We start from the raw sequence: 24,369 nt of genomic DNA, 5'->3' as shown, positions 1-24,369 counted from the left end.
GTGAACAGGATAGGTTTGGTAAAGGCAAGGCTGGGGAAGGTGGGAGGGGCTTTTATTTATTTTAACAAAATCACATAGAAAAAAAACCAGTTACCAATTGTACGATTTGGTCATCATAATAAACACATCCACAAGGGCTCAAATAATGAAATGCCTTCTTTCACTTTTACAATGTATGTGACTAGAATAAAATAGTTGTATTAAGCAAACAGTACAAGATCTAAAAATAAGAAATCTGCTCCACTGAGAGAAACTGTGCTACGGGAAAATACAAATTCATGTGAAATTATATAAGGCATCTGCACACCCAATTTCTAACCTATCTTTTCTGGAGTAGAGACCACCAAATGAAAATGAAAAAGGCACCTGTATTTCTAAACTAAGTCACAAAATGTTTCCTAACAAAAAAATGCAAGTAGAATTAGAAGCCTGTGTGACAGAGGATTATTACAGAAACCAACTTCTGGCAAAAACTCAAAGTAAAATCTGTTCTAAATCCAAATTTAAAAAATTAGGTTTTATGCTACTTTTAACTAACTTTAAAGTATACAATTCCCCATGACTGTTGTGAAGGACACAATATAAAGGCACATTGTCTTATAAAGGTTGGCAAAACCTTAACTATATCAACACCAAGTAACATTCAAAGACAGCTTCCATTTGCTGCAGAAAATAATTATTTGGCACTGATGAAGTACTCCCTTGTTGTTTCCATCCCTCATGCTGTTGTCATTGGAATAAAAGTTGAGAAGGTTCTGTTACTTAGTTTCACTGCATGTGCCAGAACTAAGAAAATAAGGTATTTCAAACAAAAATTCATTTCTAATATATATTCAGCAAGCATTTCTCTTTTTAATTAAGAGCTACTATATAAGTAGGTCAGTACTTGAACTGCCCAGAGGTATAGAATAAAATAATTTAATTGCTCATAAAATAATGCTCAAATGAGTCTCACTTATAAAGTCAAAAGTATTCATAAAGTTTTTAAATTCGGGTTTCCCTACTCTGCATCACAAAACAACATGCAGACAGTATTTACATGTGTATCTTAACTATAAAGAGCAGATTAAAGATTAATGAACATTCAAATCCAAATACATCCTCAACGTGTGGCAATTCAACTGTTACTTTTTTTTTTTTTTTTTTTAAATAACAGAACAGCATTTCACCACAGTTCAGAGCTACATGGACCCATACAAGGTCTATGGTAATGATGATGACGAACCAGACAAAGGAAAAGCAGACAGTCTCTGAAGATGGTGATCAAAATTTACAGGAGTTAGATCTCTGCATAAGCATTTTACTAGACAGCTATAGGGATGCCATGATCCACTAAGAGTTCAGTAAAGGAGACTTGATGTCAGTATTTAAGGTAACACTCTCTCATAAAATTTAAAATAAAGCACCGATAAGGAAACAAACAGGAATATTTATTAGGTGGTGTGTGGCCAAGTTTTAACCAACTACTCTGTGCTGCTCTTCCTAATGAGGTACCATATGAAACAAGGATGGGTCAGTCTCTCCTGCTCCACCAGTATTTCAGGACTGCAAACCAAGGGTCTATCCAGGGAGAAATGAAGAAATTCTGTCTCACCTTTCTCAGAGAGAGGAGTCACATGGTTTGCAATGCATTTTGAATTGCCATGACCTGGCTGTGAGCTCTCTATCTTGGCCTCTTCATGTGCTCACCTAGCAAACAAGACTCTTCCCATACTGCAAATGAGCCTGTTGCCCCTTGCCATCCTCACTGCTCTTTATTCCCTACAAATCTACCTACCAGAAGCCTATCCATCCTTCATAATGCAGACCAAAGACACCTCTCAACAAGGGAAGATGTCCTGTGCTTAGAAGACTCTCCATGCAGCACCTTCTCACATTTCCTCCTGCCTTACATGGTCTGATGAGACTGAGTTCTCTGAGGGCTGCATCTTCACATCTCCCAGTAAGAGCTAACAGCACCACACCCACACCTGGCTTTCAATCCTTGTGTAACAGGAAGGATCGAGTCCAACACGTCCAAGTCCATCTAGAACCCTAGAGTGCATTTATGGAGTGCAACTGTTCCTGGGTTTAAAATGGTCTGAAACTGAGGTCTATGATGTTTCTAGCTGCCTGAGCTGCAGGTTTATGTGAGGTACAGTGGTAAAGAACCTACACATCTATTAAATGTGTCCCGAGGCTCTCCTGAACATGTCTAAGCACAAATGTGGTTTTGTAATATTGCATTCATCTTGCAGCTAGGCCAACTGACAATGCTAAAGCTCCACTTAAAACAAGTCCCCACATGTGTTTAAAGCAAGGCTTTGCTTCACCAGAAGTCTAAAACTTACTGTAGTACAGACATTCACATATTCGAAGTGTGGGTTAACCACAAGCAAGACCCAGTTACTAGGACAAAGCTGCCTTTATCAACTAGTCTCAATTCATGGTCTGGCATATTATAGCACCAGCAGAGAATTTTAGTGATTTAATGAACTGGAAAGGATAATAAATTCTCAGCAATTCACATGAAAGTAAGAAAGCAGTCATATGAATAATCTAAAAAAATAGATAATTAAAGAGACTTTTGCTTTGAAATGCGTTTTGTCTGTACTTAACACTGAAAGGATAAATTTCCACTACATTAGACACACCCAATCTTCAAACAAAGTAATAAAACAGGCTTGTGTGTACAGGGCACAGTATATGAACAGTCTGGAAACTCACGCCTACATGGCAAACAAACCACAGTGCCAGGGATGGGCAATGTCACTACAGAGCATGAGCACAAGTGGAAAAGTGCACTTTTTACATGTGTCCATTTCCATGTTATCCCTTACTAAGAACCAAAAACGTGTTTGATTTTTTCCCAAAAATAAAGAATTCTCAACTTCTGTCTATATATTCTCTTGCAACATTGGAGTAAGAATAAATGAAGATGGTAATATCAATAGTGCAATAGCTGAATATCTTCTCCAAGGCTTGCAAAGTCTCTTGCATGTTAATAAAGGAAACTTTTACCACCAGCAATGATTTTAAAAATCATTAGTAGGGTTGATAATGTTAACAAACTTATAAAGCAATGGTTTGAATTGTGTGTTGGCAAAAAAATAATAACTTGGATTTCCAAATAAAATGTATTTTATTTGGAATGCATGACTTTAAGGTATGAAGCATTTAAGCAGTTTTAAAATGCACCAGTTAAAAAGTATCTGAAGTAGGTAGAAGTAACTGCAGCCTTCAGAAACCTCCTAGTAATATCTGGTAGTGGTGATGCATAACCAAAGCCCTCATGAGAGGAGCCATCTCCTCAAATAGAAAAGGGAGGGTTCGCTCCAGAAGCTCCAAAAGAACTGGTCCATAGCCTGGCTCTGTGACTCTTTTCACTATTGATGCTGCTGGTTCCCAAGCCACCTGAAGTGAAGATCACTCCACTGGACCCTCAACAGCCGAAGGGAACACGCACTGAAAGACCAGTCAAATCGCCTTTCTTTCCCCATTCCTCCCCGCCCACACCTGGGGAATGGGAGGATTTAGGAACAGTGGTAAAACAGCTTCCATGAATGTAGATTAGCTACTGTGCCTTCCTTTGCCATAATCAATGTACTGTTTCATGGGGGAATCTCTGGGAGATGCAGCAGTAAAAACTGTTGATTTCATTAAACCCTGACCCTTGACCACATATCTTTTTAATACTCTGTGATGAAATGGGAAGTACCCCTAACAGAATGGTTGCCTTGAAAAAAAAATCCTCATGCAATTGTGTTAGAGCTGAACGAGCCACTTTTTTCACGGAATACCACTGTACTTGACAAAATTTGCCAAATATGCTTTATAACACTTAAATAGCTGACATATCTTCTCCAAATGAATGAAGTGAGAGTGTCACTTCAAACAAAACAAAAAACAAAAGTATTACCAATGATAAAATTCAAACGTTCAAGCAAAAATTAAAATTTCAGAAATCTTGATTTATACCACCATGAGTTTGAGTTTGATAGCTCCCAACACTTTACTTAAAGACTGTTTCTGATGAGATTGGTGATGATATTAAATGAATGTAATTTTAAAATACTGTATAATGAAACATAACATTTGAAAGATTTGCGTAACTCAACTAATGTTTTCTAATAACAATGCAATTACATTACAAAATCACGCACAGGGGAAAAAATAGTCCATTTGAAGTACAAGACAGACCAATGGAGTTCAGTGTAACAGGAGTACAACAAGTTCACTGATGGTTTTAGATTTCACATGGCAATTAACCTTTAAAAAAACTACCATTCAAATTTTGACAAGGTATCAAAGAATATTCACAATAATCTGAAAAGGCTATTAAAATCTCCTTCCTTTCCCAGCTACCTATCTGGGAGAAGAGATTTTTGTCATATGATTCAACCCAAAACATACATACATACATACATATACTCATTCATTTATTTATTTTTTAAAGATTTAATTTATTTGTCAGAGAGAGAGAGAGCACAAGCCAGGGTAAAAACAGGCTCCCCGCTGAGCAAAGAGCCCAATGTGGGACTCGATCCCAGGACCCTAGGATCATGACCTGAGCTGAAGGCAGATGCTTAATTGATTGAGCCACCCAGGTGCCCCACATTTATTTATTTTTAAACACGTAAGTAAATACATAACATTTTTCTTTGCTTCCATTTCTACTCCAATAAATAACACGAGATATAACCCCTATAAACAAAATTTCTCTGGGTTTCTCTAAATAAGAGTATAAAAATCCTGAGACCAAAGAGTATGAGAACCACTGGCACCCGCCTAGCATCATAAGGAGTTTGGATTTTATTGTAAGCATGACTGGTGGTCAGCCCTTAGAAGTTTTTAACAAAGGTTCTTTTAACATAGCAGCCTTTTGGTTTTATTCTTCTAGAAAACAATAATTCTCAGAGCATAATTCTCAACTACTCATTCCAAAAATTTCTTTTTGCACATTAGGTAGATAGAATAGAGAACACAAGAGAAACAAAGCAGTATCTGCCACAAAAATTAACAGCAAAAAACTAATATTCTATTTGTTCTATGACCCTGTTTGGCATCCTATTAGCTTTGCCCCAACCTCACAAAATTCACAGAGCATGAGGTAAAGATTTATCAATCGATACCTTCTTGGAAGACTTTATTTATTTATTTTTAAGATTTTTATTTATTTATTTGACAGAGAGAGACACAGCGAGAGAGGGAACACAAGCAGGGGGAGTGGGAGAGGGAGAAGCAGGCTTCCCGCGGAGCAGGGAGCCCGATGTGGGGCTCGATCCCAGGACCCTGGGATCATGACCTGAGCTGAAGGCAGACGCCCAACGACTGAGCCACCCAGGCGCCCCTGGAAGACTTCAAATAAGAGAAAAATTTAAATGGATTTTGAGTAGACAACTGTCCTTAGAAGCTTCACATAAATTTTAGCAGTAAAAAAGATGCAGATGTGTCTCCCTGATCATCTTTCTCCTATACCACATTTCCTTAGGAGAATTAGAAGTAGCAACCTCTGCTGTCCTCTGCAAGGTAAGCATGGCTGCCAACGTGAAGAGAATTTCTCTGTTCACGTTCTCCCTTCATTTAAAGACAGACACATTTGGTTAAAACCTGCCTCTCTCACACTAATTTAATACCCATGTATTATGTATATATAGTACAGTATTTGGTTTTATAGAATACCAAAATCTTTGTAACACATTAAGTAGTAAGAAATAGTTTGTTGGAAATAAAGTTCAGGTTAGGACTTTGCTCAAGTCCAAAGGAAATACTCATCTACCAGCAGTAATTTTTCATTTAAAAATAGCCTTTACTGGGGCACCTGGCTGGCTCAGTTGGTGGAGCATGCAACTCCTAATGTCAGGGTTGTGAGTTTGAGCCCTTACGTTGGGTGTGGAGATTACTTAAAAATAAAATCTTAAAAAAAAAAAAAAAAAAAAGCCTTTTACTAAAGACCTGGTGTTCAAACACTTTCTTAGCTTCACTCATAAAAGGATTTTAGGAGTCGTGTTATGTTGGTAGAACTGTAATCCTCATAACTACTTTATACCCAATAATGATATATTACAGAAAGACAGTAAAATCAAAATACAGGTTGTCCCAAACCTGAGCATCTGATTTTCCTCTAACTCCAGCCAGACACCATTATATACTGACATCCCCAACCAACACCCACTTCGTAGAGTGTATCACTGCCTCGTGATGATTTTGATTACTTGTCAGCAGCTGTATGCTAGCAAGAGTTCAGGATCAAATTTGGCAATTTTAAGGAGACTTTCATGACACTGACAGAGAAAGTAGATAATAAAGTAACGCAGAATTTCAGGTAAGCATGGGCTGACCCTGGAGGTCCCACAGAAATACTGTTGAGTAGTATTAAATTAACTAGAAAATCCACTAATTCACAAAAGAAAATTCTACAACATTTACTGAAAGGTGTGCTGAAACCATCTTGGGGAGGGGTGGGAGTCTGCTGAGAGAATGACCAGCAGGGACCAGAAGTGACTGCACCGCACACTTACCTACACTGACCACCCACTCTCCAAGAAACGGTGCCAGCTTCTAGCACTTACTTATCGTATCTCCAAAGGCCCCAGAAAAGGGAGAGACAAGAAACCATGGGAAGGGAGGGGGCGCTCTGGGATGCACCCTTGCCAGAATGGGTGTCCGACATGGGGGGAGAGGGGACGGGGCCTGAGGGACGGGCTATACAAGAGAAAGCAACAGCTAGCAACAGCTGTTTGGAGCCTGAACTTACATCTTGAGCAGGAAATGCTTCTGGGTAGCTTCCCACCATTTTTAATGGTGACAATGATATTACTTTAGGAAGAGAAGCCTGCTGTAACACTAATTAAAAATTTTGCCATTTTCTCAACTTTCTAGGAATGTAGATCATTCTCCAATAAGCCCCCTAGTAACACATCTAAATGTAGTTTGACTACTACACTTGACTTTTTACTACATTTTTCATGAACAGAGATATGAAAATAGGTGGGACCTTGGTAATCCCTTGTCTGTCCAGAGACCTAAAGTATAATAATGCCTGAAGGCCAAAATTAGTGCCTCACTATAGTGTAGGTATGTTTGCTGGTGCTGGGTAGGCAAGATCACCACTTCCAAAAACACTGGATGAATATAAAATGAGGTGGCAATAAAAAAAAAAAAAAAATCTTTACAAAGAAAAATACTACATATGTCCCTAAACCAAGTATAGAACTATAGAAACAAGGTATATTTTCCAACTGGGCTATCAATTAATAAATAGCCTAAACTAGCCTTATTTTGTGATTTAGCAGCAGAAAGACAGGTCAATGCTTTCCATTCAGACTTGGCCAATTAGACTGTGTGGGGTTCAAAATAAAATAAATTATAACAGTGGTATTTGCAAAAGAATGAATCTTCGTAATAACAAAACCCAGATATAATGCTAACCTGAGTTTCAAAGGCAAAGCAACTTTATCAGGCAGGTGCATTCAGAACAGTGGTGCTTCAGAAATTCTACTTCTGATGTGTACGGTAATCACATCTAAAATATTAACACCCTCTAACTATATGGGGATCACTCTTGCTCATATACTACTACAGAAAAATTCAGGAGGTAAAAAATAAGGAACTAGACATGCTTAGAGGAAAGGAAAGTAGAAACTGAAGAAAAATTTCACAGATTTTGTGTTTAGGTAACAGCTATTGGGTTTATGCATTTCTAGAATTACATACATTTTGGTTTATTGTCTATTCTGTTGCTTGTATGATCTCTAACAAATCATCTTTTTCTTGCACATGGCATCACTTACTTGCACAGCAACTACAACAGGACAAACCATACAAATAGCTCTTACTCTACCAAAAGAGAAGGGAAGGGAGTCTGATGTTTTTGAGATACTCTGGATTTGAAGGACACAAGAGGAGACTCTAGAAACACTGTAAGCAAAACTCTAAAATGACTGCTGTAATGATTGCTGTAGGAATGACTGCAGCAGACTGCAGTCTGGGAAGCTGAAGGTAAAGGACTGAGATGCTTGGATTTTGTGGATTTTGTACCATGTTCAATTATGTGCTTCTCTGTGGCTCTGAGTGGTTTCTAAATCACTTTATAAAAGAACTTATTTCAACCTCAGAGGAAAAAAGTTTAAAGGGGACATAAGAGATGGAGAGATATCCTTAACAGCAAGAAAGCACAAAAGGAGAAAACAAATGGTTACATTCCACTTTAAGGGAGTGGTTAAAAAACAAATATAGTAACAGTGTGTCACTGATATTTACCAGGGAGCTCAGACATGTATTTTGAAAAGTTCCCAAAGTAAGGCCACTGTCCCCCCTTGGTTAAAAGCTGAAATCCAGAGAGCAGGTTCTAGAACATAATTCACATCATTCAAATGTGAATCAAGGCAGTTGGCTAGGCTTTTCTTTTTCTTTTTTTCTTTTTTTTTAGGCTTTTCTGACAGTTAAGCAACTTGTCCCTACACAACGGCACAATTCAGCACTTTACAGTCTCTGACTTAATCCTCATAACCAGTCTATGTATTATTATATCCACTGTAAATCATACATGTTCTGGAACTTCTCCCTTGATGGTGGGATGTTAAATCATTAATGTTGGACCCACTGATGCCAAGGTCTATGCTACTTTGTAAGAAATTCATTGAAAAAGAACAAAAAGAACAATAGAGAGAAGGCAGACTGCATTCATTCATTCAAAAAATATTTACTGAACACCTTCTACGTGCCAGACACGTGGGACACATTAATGAACAGGCATAAAATATTTGCCCACACAGAACTTACAGCCTAGCAGGAGACAATTCACCATCAATCAATTAACCAATCAGTCAGGTAGCACTTTAGAAGGTAATAGATGCTACAGAAAATGCAGAGCTCTGCAAGAGGGATACAGAGTTTAACCTGCAGTTACAAATAGAGCAGACCTCCCTGACAAGGTAGGTATTTTAATGAAGTCTGGAAGGAGGTGAGGAAACTGGCCATGAATACACCTAGGGAGAAAATATTACAGGCAGAGGGAAAACCCAACACAAAGACCTGAAAGTGGGAATGTGCCTAATGTATTTCTGGATCAACAAGGAGATAAAGATGATTGGAATGGAGGGCAGGAGAGGGAGAGAAGTGGGGAAAGGGCAGTTAGTGTAGGCAGATTTGTATTGGGCTTTGTGAATCACCATGAGGAATCGGACTTTTATCTAAGTAAGATGGAAAGCCATGGGACAGTTTTAATGTAACCTGACTTCTGTTTTAAAAAGATCACTCCGGTTGTTATGCTGATAACATATTAAAAGGAAGCCAAGGAAGGAGAAAAGAGGGGCCCCACTGTAATAATCTAGTCAAGAGGTGCTGGAAACTTGGACAAAGGTGTGAGGAGTAGACAGAGGTGGGGAAAGGGGCTGAGCTCCTGGACTTATGTGGGTAACAGGATTCTGGGATACATTCTGAAGGTACAGGAGCAGGATGTGCTGACAGCCTTGATGGGGAGAGAAAAGAGTAAGGATGATTCCAAAGGTTTAGCTTGAAAAACCTGAGAAATGGACCTACCACCCACCAAAATGTGCAGGCTGCAGGGAGAGCAGGTTTGTAGAGAAAAATAAAAAATTTGGTTTTAATCCTGTTAAAATTAAGGTATCTTTTACGTATTCAAGTTCAGAAGTCAAAAAAGTAGTTGACATGTGCTTCAGAAGTTTCAGTGCACCACCCCAGCTGGAAATCTACATTTGGGAGTCTTATGCAGCTACATGGTATTTTATTAAAATCTTTTAACTGTTTGTGATAAGAGTCCTACAGGAACTGAGCCCTGAAGCATTCCAAATTAATAGGTTGGTGAGGAAAAAACCAGTGCAAATTTTTAAAAATGACTGAAAAAGTGAAACCAGTGGTCTAGTAGCATAGGAGGAAAAGCAGCAGCATGTGGTGTCCTAGAAATCAAGTGACATATGTCAAAAAAGGGAATGACCAATTATATCAATGCTGCCAATAGGTAAAGATGAGAAATGACTTGGATTTAGCACTTGGAATATCTTCTTTAGAAAAAGTCCTAGTGACTATAGCCCACCTCACCCCAGAACACAATTATGGATCGAATTGGAGGTTATCATTCAATTTGCATATGAATTGAATGTTTTTCTAAAGAATTATCCAAAAGGAAGGATTTACTCCAATTTAGTATTTGGGACTCAAATCAGTTGATCTGTTAAGAAATACCGTTAAGAAAGTGATAAACTATAAATGCTAACAGTAATTTGTTAATATTCAATTCCTATCCCTTAACAAAACAAAACAACCTCTAGGTAAATTGGAAATAAAATATAGATTTTGTCCTAATGAGGAATTATGACAAACCAAAAGCCAATATCGCACTGTTTTTCCTAGTAAAATAAAGAACACAAGTTTGCACATTACCACCATTTACTATATGATAATGTTCCAGAATCATTTTATTATGTTCTAGAATGTTAACATTAGTGCAGCATGCCATAAAACCAAAATAAAAGGTGTAATTATTAGAAAGAGGTAGAAATAAGTGTCATTATCCGGCAACTGATTATATAACTAGGAAACCCAAGAGAATAAACTGCTCTTAGAGTAAAAGCAGAGTAAAAGCCAGCTATAAAATAAATATACAAAAATCAAGGACTGTCTTATACTAGCAGTAGCCAATTTGAAGAACCCATCACAACAGCAACAAAAACATAAATGAAGAAGAAGAAGAAAGAAGAAAGAGAAGAAGAAAAGAAAGAAGAAGGAAAGAAAGAAGAAGAAGGAAGGAGGAGGAAGAAGGAAGAAGAAGGAAGAACTACTCTAACAAGACATATTAGGATGTAAATGAAACAAAACAAAACAAACAAAACCTCTTCTAGGAGAGCAAAAGGTCTGGATAACCTTTCATGTTCTTTAAGACAGACAGTGACTACATGTAGATGACAGTCTTTGCCAAAGAACAAGAATGCACATAACTAGTGCAAAACTGCAACAAAATCAGGAAAGGGGAAAGCAGATAGACAAGTAGCAACTGAGTCCACCTAAAAGAGTGAAATGCTACACCTTGAGTGAGGAAGATTGAGAAATACTCCAGTTTACTCACAAACTGGAGAAAGGATGGCAGGCTAAAATAAGGTAAGTAAAGGCTGTTTACGAAGTCCTACATCCCAGGATGCCCTTCCAACTTGCTGCAAAGGTCTGGCCTACAGCCCCAGAGCTCAGCAAGACTGGAGACTGATTCATAAGACAGTAGATAAAACAGTTAAGTCTCTGGGCTGTGAGAGCACAGGAACCTTCCCCAAAGTGACTCTATACAAAGAGGATGCTGAGACTCCTGCCAGATGCCTCCGGGAACACTGGCAGCTAGATCCTTTCCACAGCTCAGGATGCTGGAAGACCACACTCTCTGACCAGCCCAAGAGGACAGACTATCTACAAAAGGCCCTAGTGAACAACTCGGAAGAAACTGTAAACAGCCAAAAGGCTGCCACTGGGGAGGGGAGACTCAGGGGAATGGGAGTGGTAGGGGAAAGAGGGGCAAGGGACCACTTATTTTACAATAACCCTTTTAGTCCTCTTCGACTTAAACTATGTGCGTGTATTAGTTTAAAGATAGTAAGATAATCTTTACCTGAAAGGACAGATGAATGTAATTCTGATTTTCTAAGGAATATCGTGACTTGCTCTACCAGGTATTTCTACATATTCTAAATCTACAATTTAAAAGACTTGGCATTAAGTTTAGAGATCAACACACAGATGAGTAAGACCTAAAACAGAAGCAAACCCACAGCTAGTCAAGATCTTAACATGTAATAAAAGGAAAGACCACAACCAATGAGGAAAGGATGGACTATTTAACAAATGGTATTAGTAGAACTGACTAGCTGGTGAGGAGATGGTATAAGACAATTCATATCCATAAATTAATACAGAATTTAATGTAAAAATCTAATATATTTCCAAAACTTCTGTTACATTTACCTCTACACTTTTCAAACAAATGTTTACAAGGAAAAATCATAAAGGACAAGATAGAGCTTGACTGCATAAAACTATTTTGCTCTTTGGAAAACACCGTAAGTTAAAAGACAAATAATGAGCTGTGGGGGAAAAAATTCACTGCAAATATGATAAAGGCATAATACTCTTTATATGAAAGAGGTATTTAAAATCATTTTTTAAAAATCATCAATTAAGAGAAAAGGGGGCAAAGTACCTGAACAAACACCTTTCATAAGGTAAAACAAGAAGCAAATCACTAATTTCACTAGTTACCAAAGAATATAACTTTTAACAAGATTACATTTTTATAGAAAATTAGGAAAGATTAAACACGAATGCTGACAGAGTGGGGAAACCATTAGGTGCATAAGGGAATCAATGTGTCTTCGCATACGCAGTTTGGCAATGGGCCTCAAGAGTCATAAAGAGTTCACCTCTGCCCCAGGAATTCTGCTATAAATCTAGCCCAAGCAAGTCTAAGATACCAAGACTTTTAGGCATAGGTATTTATCCCAGCTCTGCCTGTGAGTCTGCTCTTACTTTGTGAGCCTACTACCTCCTTTGCCAGATTCTGTTGAAGGCCTTCATCTATTTGGTTCATTCCATCTCTCCAAAACTCTATGTTGCAGGCACCCTTATTACTCTGATTCCACGGATAAAGAAATGCAATCAAAGAATTGGGTAATTAATAAAGGCCACTTAGATCTGAAGTGGCCAAGGGAGGATTTGCAACCAGCATTTAATACTAATTTTTCAACCACTAAAAAATGGAAATATGTCAGACAACAGAAAACTACTTAAATAAACTTTGACATACCCATCATTAAATATCTTACGTTAGAAATTTGAAGGCATGGAAAATGTGTACGGTAAATTAGGTAAAAGGGCAGTATGTGAAACTGCAGATGAAATTAAAATTGCCAATTTTAAAATATTCAGACAAAATAACAAGGGACAAGTGGAAGCATACCATCTCATGAACAGTTGTTTATTTCTGATGATGTGATTGTGGTTTTAGTTTTAATTTTGGGGGGGGTAATTCCCTAAATGTCCACAACAGGGACAATTTCTTTTTATTTTAAAATGTTTAGAAGCCATAGAAACAACAGGGGCGCCTGGGTGGCTCAGTCGTTAAGCGTCTGCCTTCGGCTCAGGTCATGATCCCGGGGTCCTGGGATCGAGCCCCACGTCGGGCTCCTGCTCAGCGGGGAGCCTGCTTCTCCCTCTCCCACTCCCCCTGTTTGTATTCCCTCTATTGCTGTCTCTCTCTGTCAAATAAATAAATTAAAAAAAAATTTTTTAAAAAAAAAGAAGCCATAGAAACAACAGATCCGCTCAAATGTAGGGGCTTTGAAGACCTCTATTTTGAAACGTGATGAAAAAGGGAAGGATTAGGTGTGAAGTTACTATATCAGCGACAGAGCATTACTGTTGAACTACAAGGTACGTCAAATGAGAGGGATTTCCATCATCATTTTCTCTGAGTAAAATGGGAAAAAAATCATCCTTTCAGAATTTGCTTGACAGTCCAGTTAATGGATATTTAATTAGCACATAAGACAGGAGATAGTTGCAAGAGAAAACCGCTTCAACTCCCAATGCATGCTCAGAATCACTGGCCTACTAAAAACATTTTGGAATTGATGAATTGAATCTGATTTACATAGTAATGTTTGAAAGGTTTCAAAAAGCAAAAAGCCTAAGACATGTAAATGACATATTTCTCTACTACTTTGTTCAGTTTGCAAGGCAAACTGGAATTAGATGGCTATAGAATACCTGTTTTGAACATAACAGAGTGAAAATTTTCAAAAATTATCTTTGGATGTATGTTGGGGAAGGGAAGGAGTGGGCGAATTTGTAGACAAACTATGTCTTTCCTTTGTTAAAGTATACTACAAGTGGTTTGGCTTTTTGTAAAGAATCAAGGTAAAGCACTTTCTAGGAACAAAAGTTAAAGGCTGATAAGGATTTTTTCTTTTTGGGGGGGGCACAAATTACCAGAAGATTTTTGCATGGTTGTAGGATTATATTTCACTTTTAAAATTTCTGAAATACAAGAGGTATTAGGACCTTAGAAAAATGATATATACAATTCTTAGGCTTCTGTGTCCCCAAAGGAAAACTACTTAAAAAAACATCGTTTCCACCACATTTTGGAACTTTATTAAACAAGTTCTCAGTGCAAAGACTGGGAAGAATGAATATTCCTCATAGCTGCGAGCAGTAGCACCTCATACAACAACATTAATAATTCTGTAATTACTTAGAAAACCTGGAACTGTATGAGCTCACCCTTACCTGAGCTGAGGCCAAGAACTGAAAAGGGTGATTCAAATTATTCGGAAAAGGAAGAGTCCTATTCTGAAACGCAAAGGTAGGAGGACCCGCCCACTTCCCCTGGAGGACTCGTTGCTATAGGAACCCGCAGTAACCCTTCAGAGCCAGCACAGTCTGGGGGAGGGAGATTCTCCCAGAGGTTGGGGGATGGTTAAAAGAAGGGAAGGCGGAGAGGGTAAAGAAAGGGGGGGTTGAGAGGTTAAAAGACAATGAAACTCCTTGGCTGTGGCAGGGGTCAGAGAAGGAGGGCTGAGTAACCCCAAAGGAAACTCAGAACATCAGTGAAAACAATGACCTGGACGCTAGAGTCACATTATAGTTAGGTTGAAGTTTGAACCATTAGACACTTCCCTCCCTCCCGGGTGGGAAACAAACTACCCTTTGTCAGTTCCTGTCTATGGAAAATAAAGCTAGACTTTTATCCCAATTACAAACTGAAATGTTATTTCGTAAAATTGAAATCCTGACTTTCTTTTATTAAATCAGCGGTTCCCAAACTTTGTTGCAAATTGGAAACGCCTAGGGATCTTTAAAATATACATTGTTTTAATTGGTCTGGGGTGTTGTTTAAGCTTAAGAGTTTTAAAACTCTCCAGTGGTTCTCTTCTGCGGCCAATTTTGGGTACTACTGTAGTCCGTGATTTGGCGAAGTGGTAAAGTGTTTAAAAAAGAAAAAGAAAAGAAGGCACAAATATCTCCCTTTGTCTTTTTAAGGCTAGTAATAGAATTAGCTGGCTTTCTCCAAGCACACACAGGACAATAGGTTTCTTGACAAATAGGAATCCCCAGCATGCTGTAACAGTACTTTCCTTGAGATAAAAAGACTAGGCAGTATAACCTTTTTCTTCCCAAGATAGCAAACGTCCTTCCTACCCAAACACCAAACTTATACACCTATTTTAAGAGCGAATGCGCCACGAATGCCTCTCAGAACTTAGAAGGACGAGCTCCAAGACCAGAGGGAAATAGAACCCCGGTAGACCCACCATCATTCGACGGGGCTGTGAAGCGACCAGGACTGGGAAAGCCCGGGGTGTAGGTTCCTGGAGCCCCCAATGCGGGCCCCGTGGGCAGCGCCTCAATAAAGTTACTCAGGGAAGTTTGCTCTCGCTTCCAACCATGCGCCTCCTTGGCCCAGGGGCGCGGCCCCCGCCACCTGCTCGGCGCCAACGCTCCCCGGCCGCGCCCCCTCCCTGGACCTCCGCCACCTCCTATAGTCGCGCACTCTGCGGGCAGCCGTGTGGCCGGCTAGACCCCGGGTGGGCTCGCTTCGCCCCTCCCCGGCACCCCTTGGCTGCAGCTGGCCCTGCCCCTCGGGCCACGGCGCCGGGACCCCCGCGCGCTGGCCCGGCACCGTCCCGCCTGGAACCCCTCGGGAAGCCCGCCGGTGCAGCCAAGCGTCTCTCCAGCCAAGGCGGGGGATCCGGGCGCCCCCGCATCCCCCGGCCCGGGCGCCTGCCCGCGGCCCCCTCCCGGCCCAACAGCGCTCGGCACCTTCGGCCCGGGGTCGGGAGCGCGCCCCTGGCCGGGCGGTCCGGTGCTGCGCACGCGCGGAGGCGCCCGCCAGCTCGCCCACGGCGCCCTCACTCACCGTCCGCGCTCTTCGTCACCTCCGGCGTAGCCGCCGCCTGCGTTGCTCGCCGCTGGACGCCCCGGCCCGGTGCCCACTCCTCAGGACCCGGCCCGGGCACTCGGGGATCCGGCGCCCGGCGGGCTTGGCGGGCACCCGCACGCAGGGCACGCTCCGCGGGACAGGGCGCGCGCTCCCGGGCGCCGGGAGGGGGCGGGGCCAAGCAGGCCGCGCGCCCGGAGGCAGCCTTGGATAAGGGGCATGCGCACTGCCTGTCCCTTCCTAGGGTCCGGTTGCGGGGAGGGCGGTGACCCTGGACCAGTGAATGGGAGCAAAGTGGAAGAGGGCTAGGATTCCTCCTCCCTGAGAGGCAAGTTCACCCTTGTCCCACAAACTGCAGGTTTTTTTCTCTGGTTCCTTCAACTTATGTGTTCAACATTTATTGAGCACCTACTTTGGCAGAACTTTTGTTCAGGATACAGGGAGTTCTCCAATAATGGGAACCATTGGCTTGAGATTCGTTTTCCCGCACTGATTGCGTCCTTCTCTTTGAACAGATAAGGGGATTGCACTACGCTCTTAAGCGGTTTGGGGAAGGAGAGTTGCTGCTGGATTAGGGTGATGCCGGAAACTTCATTGAGAAGCCTGGAAGAATAAGAACTGGCGTCAGAAGTTCACCTGGAGAGAAAGGTGAACACAAAGGAATAAGTTGCCAAAAAAAAAAAAAGTACACACACACACACGCACGAACCCTACTGGGGCAAGTTTAACCTGAGTGTATTGTTCATAGTGAAGGACAAAAACGGTGGCTGAAAGGGTAGTTGAAGCTCATCTGGAAATTATTTTTAATGCTTAACCTCAAAGTTTTACCTTTTTTCAGTGGGTAATTGAAAAATGTTAAAGATGGGGGGAGACGGGAGGTAAGGTCTGATTAAATGCAAAATTTAGGAATATAAAGGCTAGAGACATACAATGTATATATCCTGGTAAGAAGTGGTAGGGTCCTAAATTCCAGTGTTGGCACCAGGAATCGAAAGCATGGAATAGTTTTCAAAGATTGTGAAGGACAGGAGAATTCCTTAGCTTTTGTCACTGCCTTTTGGGGTGCACAGAGTTGTTTATAATGACAGATACCAACTTAATTAGATTAGATCATCATCTTTAGGAAGTATTTATTAGTGGATAAATTAGACCTCTAAAATATATAGCTAGAGTCACTAAATGTTTCATCTAACTAGAATCGGACCCTGGTAGAAGTCACTTCTACTCAATTGAAAAACTTAAATTTGAGAGACTGTGTGTGTGTGTGTGTGTGTGTGTGTGTATAGACACATGGGTTTTGGGAAACAAAAAAACCCTTTTATAAAGCCCAAGTGTTCCATCACAAACTGTCCAATATTGTGCAAATGACTAATATCTCTGAGTCTTCCTGTGCTCATCTGTAAAATGGAATCATGATGGTTAATTTTAATGTGTCAATTTGGCTATGCTATAGCACTAAGATATTTCATCAAACATATCCTAGATATTTCCATGAAGGTATTTTCTCAAGGTAAGATTAACTTATAAATCAGTGGACTTTGATTGAAGCAGATTGCCCTCCATAATGTGGGTAGGCCTCATACAATCAGTTGAAGGCTCTAATAGAAAAATACTGACATCTGCTGAGTAAGAAGGAATTCTGCCAGCAGACTGCAATTCTTCCTTTGGGTCTCCAGCGAGCCGGCCTACTCTCCAGATTTTGGACTTGCCAGCGTCCACAATAATGTGAGTCAATTCCTTAAATAAGTCTCTCACTTTCTCTCTCTTTTGATAGGTAGGTAGGTAGATAGACAGACATTGGTTCTGTTTTTCTGGAGGACCCTGACTAATATACCTTGCAAGGTTATGAAAATTACATAAGTTAATTACCATCTGAATCTGAAAAACGGAGATTCTAATCTTTAACTTGTGAGGTTATGAAAAATTAAGTGAAAGTACGTAAACAGGCAGCATGTATTAGGGTCTGAATAAGTGGCAACTACTATTACTTGTGAATGAATAGCAGCGGCAAAAGCAAAAGAGGAGAAAAGGTGGATATTGGCACTGAAAAGCATTTTCTCAGTTCACTGGGTAATAATATTAAATTTAATAAACAAATTTAAGAGGTAACAGAAAATTCTGGTCTTCCTAACTCAGACATGCTAAAAGGTGATACATATGAACATTTTAATTATTTGCAAATAAATGCCAAATGAGCTATTGAGTAAAGATAGACTTTAGGTGTACTTTTACTTTATTTGAGAGAGGGAGAGCGCCCGCACATCTGCATGCACATGCACACACACATGTGCAAGTAGGAAGGGGAGGGGAAGCGGAAAAGAGAAAATCTTAAGCAGGCTCCATGCCCAGCTCAGAGCCCAACCCAGGCTCAATCTCGGGACCCTGAGATAATGACCTGAGCCGAAATCAAGAGTCAGATGCTTCACTGACTGAGCCACCCAGGTACCCCTTAGCTGTACTTCTAAAACACCAAACATGCAAAGCAGAGATACGAATTCACATCTGAACATCTTATTCCAATTTAAGAATCAGTTCAATTCTCTCTGCTTGCTACTTGGAAGGAGAAACTTAAGAAGAGGTTACTTTTGAAATAATTCCCAGCCTCAGAGTAGGTACATGATACAGAATTCAGTGTGTTTATTGAATTCCTTCTGGGGCAGGCCCATAGCTATTGGGAGCATGCAAAAATGGATAAAATATTCCATTAAATCTACAAATATTGCCACTTACTATGTACTAGGCAATATCCATACCCTCAGGGAATTTATCAAAGAGCCTAGAAAAAAAATGAATAATCATACCTATAATTTAAGGTAGGGTGTGGCAAGTTCCTTTGGAGGGATGTGAATGATTGGGCCAATTACATTTTGTTCAGGAACTTGATGCTGGGGGCTCACTCTCCTAAACCTGTCTGCATTGTGGCCCCCAGCTTTGCACAGTTTGGTATGGTGTGAACCAAAGGGGTAGAGCCGCAAGCATCTTTTAAAACTGTTTTGAGCAAAGTTGATAAATATTAAATAAAATAACATTCCATTGACTCACTTCTCAGCTTATAGGATGAAGTCAGAGATGGCAGGGTAGGAGAGACATTTACTATTCATTCAGATGTAAAAGCTCCTGTTTTCTCTTTATTGTCATGGCTGTTGTTTTGTGTAAAGGTGAATGTAACTTTAGAGTTAGAAAAAAAAAAAAAAAACGAGATAAATTTTCCCTGACCTAATGGAGATTTATGAGGAAAATACATAAAAACTAAAATGAAAATAACAAAAGGTGGGGGTTTGCGTTTATAAAAAGACAAGGAATGATTGAGTTGGAAACCATTACACAGGTGGACAAAGATGACCATTATGTTTGTCCTGTAACCAGTGCTGTCATAATGTGACCTCCTTTTTCGTTTTGGCTGAGAACAAAATATTCCACCATAGATGACAGTGAACCAACTCCAGGATTTACAGAAGCAAGTGATTTGGGGAAAATACCTAGCATTTTAGTAACTGTTAAATACTCAGGATATTTTATTTTGAGAATTTGTGAATATATTCATTTCAGAAGCTTTGCCATGGTGAATGGGAAATAAATTAATCTGGGATTAAAGAAAACCCTATACTAGAAAAGGAAGAGTTTTAATAAAAATCAAAAGGAATGGCCTCCAGCCATGGATGTTAATTATCATCTGATGAATAATAATGATGATAATAGGAGATGTGAAATAAGTTAAAATACATCCTGGGCCAGATTTTTTTTTTTAAATTACAAACCCTGGAATGTTGCCTTCAAAATTTAACCAGTGTGCTAGCATTAAATGGTTTAAAATTAGACTTAAAACACAATTAGCTCTACACTATTCATACGTAGCACTCTCCATGATTTTTTTTAGTAATGCTATTCAAATGAATTCAGTTTGCTCAGTATCAAAAGTAGAATGTTGATCACCCAGTAGAGAGAATGGCAATATAAATGTTTCTTCCTGTAAGTATATTTGATCATGAAAAATCAAAATTTAATAACATGACACAATATTGGTTATTCTTTGCAGGCTTTACCTCCTTCTAATATTTTATTCCACTGACAAAATGTGATTGACACAACTTTCCAATTAGCTGACTTTTGCACATTTTAATTATACCTTTATTTTTGAATATTAAACTTTACATCAGGATGACATTTAAAATATTAAATTAAGTATAATCGTAAAAATTAAATGCATATAAATTGTTTTGTATAAGCAATGGTAAAAACAGTACAACAAATCCAGTATTGGGTTACAGAGGGTTTTTTCCTTTAAAAATGAACCTCCTACAGAGCATTATATCCAGTTTTGTAGAATGGAAACACATACATCAAGCAAGGTTTTGTAAAGTCATGTGAATATTAAAATAATTATTTCTATACCTTATTTTCTACTTTAGTGGGACAGCCTAGGTCTCAGTGGCACTGCTGTATATGTTCTCTGGATTTTTTACTTTGTGTTTATTTAGCAAATGTCCTAATAGAGCAGTCATCTCTGACAATGGGATCATAAAACCTTTCTATGATGCCTACATTTATTTGATATGTTTTAACTCTTGTGTCCAATATCCTATTGCAAGTAGAAGAGCTAACCTACATTCATGACAAATATTTCCCATCTTGTTTTCTTTTCTGGCAATTATTGACCATCTGTACCTATGTATTGGGTATAGCTAATATTTCTCAGTGGCAAAACACTCTAAGACTTAGTGGCTTTAAAACAACAACCTTGGGCGCCTGGGTGGCTCAGATGGTTAAGCATCTGCCTTCGGCTCAGGTCATGATCCCAGGGTCCTGGGATCGAGTTCCGCATCGGGCTCCCTGCTCTGTGGGAAGTCTGCTTCAACCTCTGCCTCTCTCTCTCTCTCTCTCTCTGTCTCTCGTGAATAAATAAATAAAATCTTTAAAAAAAATAAAAATAAAAATAAAACAACAACCTTTGTTTCTTTCATCAAGTCTACGGGTCTGCTATGCTGTTCTGTGTCTGGGCCAGGCTTGGCTTATCTTGTCCGAGCTCTCTCAAGCATCCACATTTAGCTGATGGGGTGCCTGAAGGCTGGTTGGTCTAGGATGGTCTCAACTAGAACAACTCAGCTCTGCTTTGTGTGGTCCCTTATCTTAGCTAGCAGGCTAGTGCAGGTTTGTTCTCAGAGCAGCCGTGGCCCTGCAGAGATGGTGTAAAAATACACGAACAGATTTTCAAGCCCCTGATTGTATCAAGTTGACACTGTTTTACTGGCCAGAGCAAGCCACGTGGGCAAGCCCAGAGTCCGGGCAGGAGGGCACTCCCAAAGGTGTGGATACGGACATTCGGGCATTCAATCTGCCATGTTTAGTGTTTTATTTGATTAGTCCTATCATGTTCTATTCTGTTCATTTCCAGTTGTTCTTACTCTGCAGTGATTTTTTAATTTATCTTAGCTGCAGGGTTGAATATTTCTACCTGTTGTAAATGAAATCTTTCTCTAAGTTTTATTAGTATCTGTCTTTTCGAACTTCTTTGTGGTTTAGTCATTTTTACACTTTTTTTTTTAAAATTTCTTTATTTGACAGAGAGATAGCACAAGTAGGCAGAGCAGCGGGCAGAGGGAAAGGGAGAAGTAGGCTCTCTGCTGAGCAGGGAGCCTGATGCAGGGCTCGATTCTGGGATCATGACCTGAGCCGAAGGCAGTCGCTTAACCAACTGAGCCACCCAGGCGCCCCTCATTTTTATACTTTTAAAGCCTCTTTTTAAATTTGATTGTATGGATAAATGAAAATAAATATGATTTTTGATCAGCTAAATAGTAAACAGATACAATGTGTTTAAAAGACTTTATATATTATCTTGAGTTCAAAAAAGGTATTAAATGCTATATATTTTGTCAAAATTCTAAACCAGATTTTGGAAAGATTAAATAAGTAAATAAATGTTCATATGCATATAATATTGATAAATACTTCCTGCTTGTCCAATGTCTACTTAACATTTGTAGTTCACACGTGCATTTTTCACTGCATTTCTTTACAATGGATGGCTCGATTTATGTAAAACCATTCCCCAGTTCATCATATAAAGCCATTTCTGGTTGAATTTTGAGGAAAATATGCTGAAGGGTTATATATGGAGAGATTCATAAGCCCAGACATTAAATAAAAGCCATCGTATTTCATTAGTTGGGTATATGACTAAGCTATGTTTTAAGAACTAGAACAAGTACATTTCCATCTCTGGGGTTACTTATTTGGTGGAGATTCAAAGTCCTATGGAAACCTTTTTTCTTTTTCCCTGTAAACAGGCATTATAAATTGTTTGTTACTAGATTATAACCTTATAAGAGTAAATTACAGTTCACAGAGCTTTGAATTACTACGCAACATTTTGTGCCTACATGAGTAAATGACATAAAATAGACTAAGAAAACACCCCATACTTATGTTATGCTGTTTGCCCTTTTAAAAACGGTTATTACTGTGTAACTCCTCATAAAGCTGGAGAACATATTCTTTCTGATAAAGTAACTTGGACCAGGGGAAGCCCTATAGATTCTAATTCTCCCAAGGTTAGCTTTGTCGATTTGGAATATTCTGGAACCTAATATGACACCAGCCCCCCCCCCCCCCCCCGCTCTGATTTTCCTTAGAACCAGACCTCCAAACAGGATTCAAGTGCAAGTAGTTTATTTGGAGGTGATCCAAGGAAACACTGGTGGTAAAGTGAGAAAGTAAAACAATAAAGGGGAAGCAGCCAAGTTACAGGCTGGAGTTCAGTCATGCAAGGAAAACTCTGGGAGCCAGTACAGAGCACATGCCTCAGGGATATTCCAGTCAAGGGCCCAGGGAGCTGGGATCATTATCCACTAACTACCATTCATCAAGGGACAAGAGAGATGGAATCATTACCCACCCATCTAGTCTATCAGAGATGAAGGGCTGCTCCAAGGGAAACTATTCCCTGCACTTTGATTTAGCCCTTGCTCATAAACTGAAGGTGTTTCTGTGGCCAGAAAAAAAGTCAAAGAATATCAATTGCTGGCCAATTGTAAGCCAGGCATCTTGCACCAGTAGGTGTAAGGAAATAAGAGCAGTGTAGCACCAGTATGCAGCAGGTACAGAGGGACACAAAGTGGCATCATTGCAGTCCCTTCCCAGGCTGACCTGGATATTATCTTTATTTCCTTTAATGCCTCTTTTCCCATGTTTTCTATTGTCCTCTCTGATGCTCTCAGAATTCAACACTCTGAATAAAGGTATGCTCTAAAGATACACATACTAGGGGCGCCTGGGTGGCTCAGTTGGTTGAGCATCTGACTCTTGGTTTCGGCTCAGGTCATGATCTCAAGGTCGTGAGCCACCCGGCTCTGCACTCAGCAGGGAGTCTGCTGGAGAATCTCTCCCTCTTCCTCTTAAGTAAATAAATAAATCTTAAAAAAAAAATATCTACATACCAGACAGTAACCCACTATGCCCACAGGACAATTTGGGCTTGCCAAACCACCAGGCTACTTACACACCCTGGTGCGGCCACTTTACATCCGGATTGTTTCTAGAAAGTTTGGAAGAACTCGTACAAAGATGTAGGCATCTTGGAGAAGACCTAAAAACTAAAGTGTTAGCAGATATCCATCAGAAGCACATTGGAGGAAAATTTACCCCCCCTCTTCCCTCCTTGGAGGTATTTGGCAGTGGCTGGAGACATTTTTGTCACCAATGTGGGGGAGGGAGGGAACTGTTGGCATCACGTGTTAGAGGTCAGGGATGCTGCTGAACATCTTACAACGTACAGAACAATACCCTTCCACCCCACAAAGAATTAGCCATCCTAAAAATTCAGCTGTGACCCTGTACAGACACTCTGATCTAGAGAAACATCAGTGGGGGTAAGAAAGAAGCTATAGATCATGCCTTCCAATTGCCTCTTCTAATCTTTACTCCCAAGTTTTACTCTGACAAAGTTTCCAGTGATTTCTAAAGGTGTTGCTAAGCATGTTGGGAGGCACAGAAAGGAAGCTCATTTTGTTTTGTGAAACTTACACTAAATTGAATAAGGGAGTAGCAATCTGACCTTTTAAAATGTTTCCAGATGCTGAGTGCAGGATTGAAATGCTAAATCCAGAGAACCAACTATTACTGATTAGTAGTGCTATGGCAAAAAGGGCAGTTTTCTTTTGACAAACCAAGTCATGAAGGACAGAAAGATACTGACACTCAGTGATTAATTTCTGGAAATGTGGTTGAACGAATCAAATTATGTATCATTTGATGTCATTAAATTTGAGTTCCTGCATTATATGTGGACCTTTCCCTTTTCAAACATTCTCAAGTGTGTGAAATTGAATGTGCCATTTACAAGCTATCATGTAATTTTCTGTTTTCTGAAACAAAAGCAACAATCTGGGTACATTAAAGACCATTATATAATTGACAAACCTGCTTTTTAAAACTTGATCCAAAACACTTAA

The 24,369-nt window shown here is 39.8% G+C and overlaps 1 protein-coding gene across 1 annotated transcript in view; it reads right to left on the bottom strand.

The window, feature by feature from the left end:
* The window catches only part of BTBD3 (BTB domain containing 3), a 33,803-nt gene extending 17,754 nt beyond the window's left edge, over positions 1-16,049 (bottom strand). The window contains exon 1 of the mRNA XM_032419416.1: positions 15,899-16,049. The gene's annotated coding sequence lies outside the window, so the exon portion shown is untranslated. The remainder of the gene's footprint in view (positions 1-15,898) is intronic.
* Between the last annotated feature and the right edge of the window lie 8,320 nt (positions 16,050-24,369).

Source organism: Phoca vitulina, unplaced genomic scaffold (genome assembly GCF_004348235.1).
Source record: "Phoca vitulina isolate PV1807 unplaced genomic scaffold, GSC_HSeal_1.0 scaffold22, whole genome shotgun sequence".
In the NCBI taxonomy this organism is placed as follows: domain Eukaryota; kingdom Metazoa; phylum Chordata; class Mammalia; order Carnivora; family Phocidae; genus Phoca; species Phoca vitulina.
The sequence above is the reverse complement of the archived record's forward strand: the minus strand, read 5'-3'. Positions and strand labels throughout refer to the sequence as shown.